The sequence below is a fragment of the Neovison vison genome, chromosome 4 (genome assembly GCF_020171115.1).
Source record: "Neovison vison isolate M4711 chromosome 4, ASM_NN_V1, whole genome shotgun sequence".
Taxonomy (NCBI): domain Eukaryota; kingdom Metazoa; phylum Chordata; class Mammalia; order Carnivora; family Mustelidae; genus Neogale; species Neogale vison.
Window position 1 is genome coordinate 36,303,254 of NC_058094.1, and position 6,000 is coordinate 36,309,253.

A 6,000-nucleotide genomic window follows, 5' to 3' on the forward strand; every position below is an offset into this window, starting at 1 on the left:
GCTATCCAAGCAATGACAGCTTGCTAGAAGCTCAGAAGTGGTTAGCATCTTTGAACAATAAAGCATTTTTCAATTAAGCATTTAATTAAGGTATGAGCATTGTGTTTTGGACCTAATTCCAGTGCACACTTACTAGAACTTACAGCGTAGTGTAAACACAGCTTTGATGTGCCCTGGGAAACCGAAACTTTCATTGGACTCCTTATTGTGAGCTTTGCTTTACTGCAGGGGTCTGGAACCAGACCCACAGCCTCTCTGAGATGCACCTGCATTTGCATCAGCCTCAGTTATACCTGCATGAGCTTTCATTTCCTCCTCTCTGAAATGCGGACGCCAGTGCCTTCCTCCAAGGGCTGTTGGATGGATCAGATGTTCAACCCTTTGTAAATAGCAGCTATTAATATGTTTACGGAGCTGGTCCCTTTGCTTAGTCATCCTCTGTCTCTCATCAGGAGGCCTGGGACCCCTTCTGGTCTAACCTGGAAAGTTCTGTTTCTCTGATCGGGCCAGGAAGGCATCTTTCAGAACACGTGAGGACAAATGGCAACCAAGAGAACAATGTGGCAGATAGCATGCGATGGGGAGGGGAAACGGGCCCTTCAGTCTGACTCAACAGTGTGCCTGCCTGGACTTTCAAGTGGTAACAGTGAAGAGGGATGTTAGGGTCCGTGACTCCCACAGACGCCTTCACACCTAGAACCACTGCGCTCCTCTGGGGCCCATTTGCACCCACCTAGGGTGGCGGGGCAGCCCGTTCCCTGCAGCCTGTTGCACTGACATGCCAAAGAAGAATGAGAACTTGGACTTTCAGATGCTCCCAATTCCTCCCTACCTGAGTCCTGAGTTTTAAATTCATTAAAATGGGGGGCACCTGGGTGGCTCAGTCTGCTAAGCAACCACCTTCTGCTCAGGTCATGATTCCAGGGTCCTGGGATTGAGTCCCTCATGGGGCTCCCTGCTCAGTGGAAAGCCTGCTTCTCCTTCTCTCTCTGCCAGTCCCCCTGCCTGTCCTCTTTCTCTGACAAATAAATAAAATCTAAAAAAAAAAAAATTCATTGAAATGTCAATTCGTTAGAATTCGTTAAAATGGTATGCGAGTCAGTACTACGTTCATAGCAGCACTGTTCTCTGTAGGCAAAGTGGGGAACAACTCAAATGACCATCAGCAGACGAATGAGTAAACAAATTATGGTCCATACATTTAACAGAGTATGATTCAGCCATGAAAATGAATGAAGCCCTGGCCCGTACTACAACTTGGATGAAACTCGAAAACATGGTAAATCAAAGAAGCCAGACATCACAGCTCATGTACTATATGGCCCCATGTATGTAAAACATCTAGAACAGGTCTTTCCACAGAGAGAAAAAGCAGACTGGTGGCTGCCAGGGGTGAAAAGAAGGGAGAATGAAGAGTAACTGCTTACCAGGTACCTAGTTTCCTTTGGGATGATGCAAATATGTTGCAACCAGATAGCTGCACAACGGAGCGAATGTACAGATGCCATTGAATTATTTGTCTTAAAATGGTTAGTTTTTTGTTTTGTGAATTTCACCTCGATTTTTTTTTTTTTTTTTTTTTAAATGACAACCTTCCAACATGAGAGAATCCTGACTGGGGATTCTTTTGAAAAGAGCCAACTAAAAATGCAGGTCTTATTGTCTGCACAAGATGTATTTCAAAAGCAACTTGTTCTTGGTTATGATATCCGGTTTTTTTGCATTCAATTAAAGCTTCCATTCCAGAAATATTAGTGTTTTTTAATACCTCCCCCACACCAACTGTAAGTTCTTACAGCAGCTTTCTGGATTAACAGCGAACCCCATATTCCTTCAGAACACGGTTGGCCAGAACGTTGGGCGTCCCTGTTGAACATATGGAGAGAAAATCACTCCTCTCGCTGATGTACCAGTTCTTTAAAAAGTCTTCCCAAAAGATACTCCTGGTAGCCATTGCGCAAATGTGCAGACAAGGTAAGGTTACATTTGGAGGAACTCCTGCTACATCAGATGAACACACACCAGATGCCCTAGCCAGCACTGTGGATGCTCCGAAAGCAAAAGACTCCCCTGGGCCTCTCAGTTGGAATCCTCCATCTCATTCAATCACTGTAGACATTCCAGGGTTGGGATGGCAGTTTGTCACATTGGGAGTTTGGACTCTTTCTAGATTATATATGCGAGCTTCAGGATGCTGTCCTTATCTGCACTGTCCAAAATGGCACAACAGCACATCCACACTCCAGCCTGCAGAAAAGAGAAAATAGGAGCCATGGAGGACAAAGCCATTTCCTTTTAGGAACATGACCTGGAAATTTCACACATCACTACTGTCAATATCCTCTTAGCCAGAGTCTTGTTGCTCTGTCACACCTTGCTACAAAGAAGGCTGGCCATGTGCCCAGCTTAACCTTCCATCACTAGAAAAAAAGGAGAATGAATACTGAGAAGAACAATTAGGACTCAGCTCCACTGTCTAACTAGTGTTCCTTCTTCCACTCATATCCCGGTCCCTTTACTGTCATTCAACAAGGGTTCATGCCCTACCTATGACCCTTTATTCATGCTCTTTCCTAATGTGGAAGGTTCCATCCACTTCTCCACACCCATATTGCCTTCAATGTCTCCTCCGACCTCGTCTCTTCCTTCCTAACAACCTTCCCAACAATCCCAGCCCTTAATGACTTTCCAAGGTATTCCTTGACCTTTATGTTTTCATTATACATCATGTTCCATGTAGCTAAGGCTAAATTTTAGAACTAAACAGTACATTTCTTGAGAACAGAGTCCCTATCGTATATTTTTCTTATATCCTCCATGATCTTTAGCTCAGTGCTGAGCACACATATACATTTAATAGTTATGCTCTGAACTGAATTGAATTTAGTTAGAATGATATCCTGAACAATTTGGGACAATATTTTTATTTTCCTTTAATTATGGTATTTTTTCACCTAAGTGGTCTGCATAATTTTATATATACATATATAAAATTACATATATGTATAATTATATATATATACATATACCCATAATTTTATATAAATAAATACATATTTACAGATAGACACATATCTAAAAAGTTTAATCCCAAGGCACCTCGGTAGCTCAGTTGGTTAAGCGTCTGCCTTCAGCTCTGGTCATGATTCTGGGGCTGGGTGGAGTGTGTCACTGTTCAGTAGGGAGTCTGATTAAAAATTCTCTTCCTGGGGCACCTGGGTGGCTCAGTGGGTTAAGCCTCTGCCTTCGGCTCAGGTCATGATCTCGAGTTCCCGGGATCGAGTCCCACATCAGGCTCTCTGCTCAGCAGGGAGCCTGCTTCCTCCTTTCTCTCTCTGCCTGCCTCTCTGCCTACTTGTGATCTCTTTCTGTCAAATAAATAAATAAAATCTTTAAAAAAAAAAAATTCTCTTCCTTTTCCCCTTCCTCTTTCCCTTTCCTTGCTCATGTTTTATCTCTCTTTAAAATAAATAAATAACTGTTTTTAAAATAAGTAAATAAATAGAATAATCATAGCCTAAGCATTTAGCACAGCACCCAACACACAGCCACTACTAAGTAAATGCTAAGATGAAAAAAAAAGTCAAGGGCAAAGTATAAATTTAAACTGAGTTAAAACTTACTGGGGTGCCTGGGTGGCTCAGTTGTTTGAGCATCTGCCTTAGGCTCAGGTCATGATCCCGGAGTTCCTGGATTGAGCCCTACTTCGGGCTCCCTGCTTGGTAAGGAGTCTGCTTCTCCCTCTGGCCCTCTCTGCTACTCATACTCTCTCTCCTTCTCTCTCTCATTCACTCTCTCTCAAATAATTAATACATTTTAAAAAATTTTTTAAACATTTAAAAACCTTACAATAAGAGCAAGGATCCAAGTATTAGACCCTGGTTTGAACTTTGGTTCTTCTATTTATTTATAGTTTTGTAGAGTAGTAAGTGAATTGATTAATGTGTGCTTGTTGATTACCTCCAGTTCCATGGACTCCACTTATACTTTGATTTGTAATGCTGCGGGCTTGAAGTCTGGAAATCAGATTTCCCAGATTCCCTTGCTAGCTGACTTCCAGTTAGGGTCTGCAAGTGGAAGGTACAACTGGGAGATTGGGAGGCTGAAAGAGAGAGGAAGGGACTTTCTTCTTCTTTGCACCTTCCTCCAGATGGCTACAACTGTGTCAATTTTTGACCCTACACCAGTGTCCTGTCACTTTCTAGAGGCCCCATCACCAGCCACACAGGGCCCTCTTAGCAGTCTCAGTGCGAGGTACATGATGGTCCTACAGCAGCCCAGCAACCAAGATGGTGGCTCTTCCTCTGCATTCCCAAGTTCTGGTTATTCCTCTTTCCTTTGCTACCCCCAGCCTTAAGTTGCTTCCCTGTATTTACTAACCTCACTGGTTTCTTTTGGATGTTTCTAACACATTTGAAATCCATTCAATCTATTAAATATTCTCTGGTTAAGGTAGCTGTCATAATTTCTGTTTTCCTTATGGCATTTTGACTGATACAGCATGTGATGTGCTTAGTGCACTTCATCCTCCCAACAAATGTTAGTTCTCCCCCTAGGTTATTCCATTCTCATGTTTTTTAAATTATCATGTCTTTTTCAGAGTTCTTGAGTTTTCTCCATGGACTCCCAGTATTCCACAAAGACACTGGTTCTCAGTCCTGTGTATGAAGAATGGTCAACCACAAAATCCTTAAAAATGCAGGTGTTCGGGGTATATGGGTGACTCAGTTGGCTAAGCGTCATGATTTGGGCTCAGGTCATGATTTCAGGGTTGTAAGATCGAGCCCCACATTGGCTCTGTGCTCAGTGGGGAGTCTGCTTCTCTCTCTCTCTCTCTCTCCCCCTCCCCACTGCTCATGCATGTGCTCTCTCTAAAAATAAGTAAGTGAATGAATGAATAAATAATATTATAAATAAATAATAAAAAATAAGTGAATGAATGAATAAATAAATAAATATATTTTTTTAAAAGACAGATGCTCAGACCCATCTAGCACCTGAATTTCAAAGAATGGTTATGTGCATTTTGGGTAAGTTCTCCAGGTGATTAGTTGTGTTGAAGTCTGAGGACCTCTAGTTTAGAAATTCAGAATATATGGTACATTAATGGTTTCTTAATGCCTCACAAGTGGTAAAATTTTATGTGCTTATTGGTATCTCAGTAAATGTTCCTTAATAATTACATTGATACTTTATCCCAATAACCAGTTGAATAATCCTTTCTTTCAGTGGCATCAAATTAAGACCAACTTGAGTTGTTTCAGAGCCATGGTACTAGATGTTTCTTGGCTCCATTCCACATGTGAGGGATAGTGCAAACTACCATGGACAGTGAGTGACACAATCAGGGCTTAGCCTTGGTTGAAACAGGGGGCACAGCAAGGACAACTAACTTCCCAACATGCTAGCCTTATACCACCCAGATATAATTGAAACACAGGATGGGGGAACCTAAAGGAGAACAAAAGAGAATACCTCAAACATTTATCACACCATCTGTTCTCTTGGCCACTTTTACCTCTTCCCTTCCCATTATGCTTTTATGTTGACCTAATCTAAGAAAAACTTAAACCCGTAACAGCACTTCTCCTTTAAGCCCATGTTTCTCTCACCCATCCCCCATGCCAATTTTCCTAGATTCAAATCAGAAACCCATGAAGAGTCCCTTGGGTGAAAAGTGATCCCATAAATGTTGAAGGAAGCTTTACCTTCACAGGAGAATCAAAGCACTAGGTTATCATGAAATCCTGTCCTTTGCAATTATGGTTGTACCAAGTGAGATGTAGTCTCATTGGTGCACTTCCAAATTCCATCTCAACAGAGAAATTCACAAGGAGCCAGCAAAGTATAAGGAAAGAAGGCAGAGCCCAGAAAGGTTTAGTGTAATAAGCTGGGTGACTGCAAATAATATGCCTTTATTTATTACTTTAACAAATAAATCAGAGCTTACATTTCCAAATAGTAGTTTTTTTCAACCATGCTGCCCATGGCTCATGATAT

The 6,000-nt window shown here is 41.8% G+C and overlaps 1 long non-coding RNA gene across 1 annotated transcript in view; it reads left to right on the plus strand.

Moving 5' to 3' along the window:
- LOC122905538 overlaps nt 1-4,678 on the plus strand; it is a 72,082-nt gene extending 67,404 nt beyond the window's left edge. The window contains exon 3 of the long non-coding RNA XR_006384348.1: nt 4,601-4,678. This is a non-coding gene — a long non-coding RNA (uncharacterized LOC122905538). The remainder of the gene's footprint in view (nt 1-4,600) is intronic.
- Nucleotides 4,679-6,000: the final 1,322 nt, after the last annotated feature.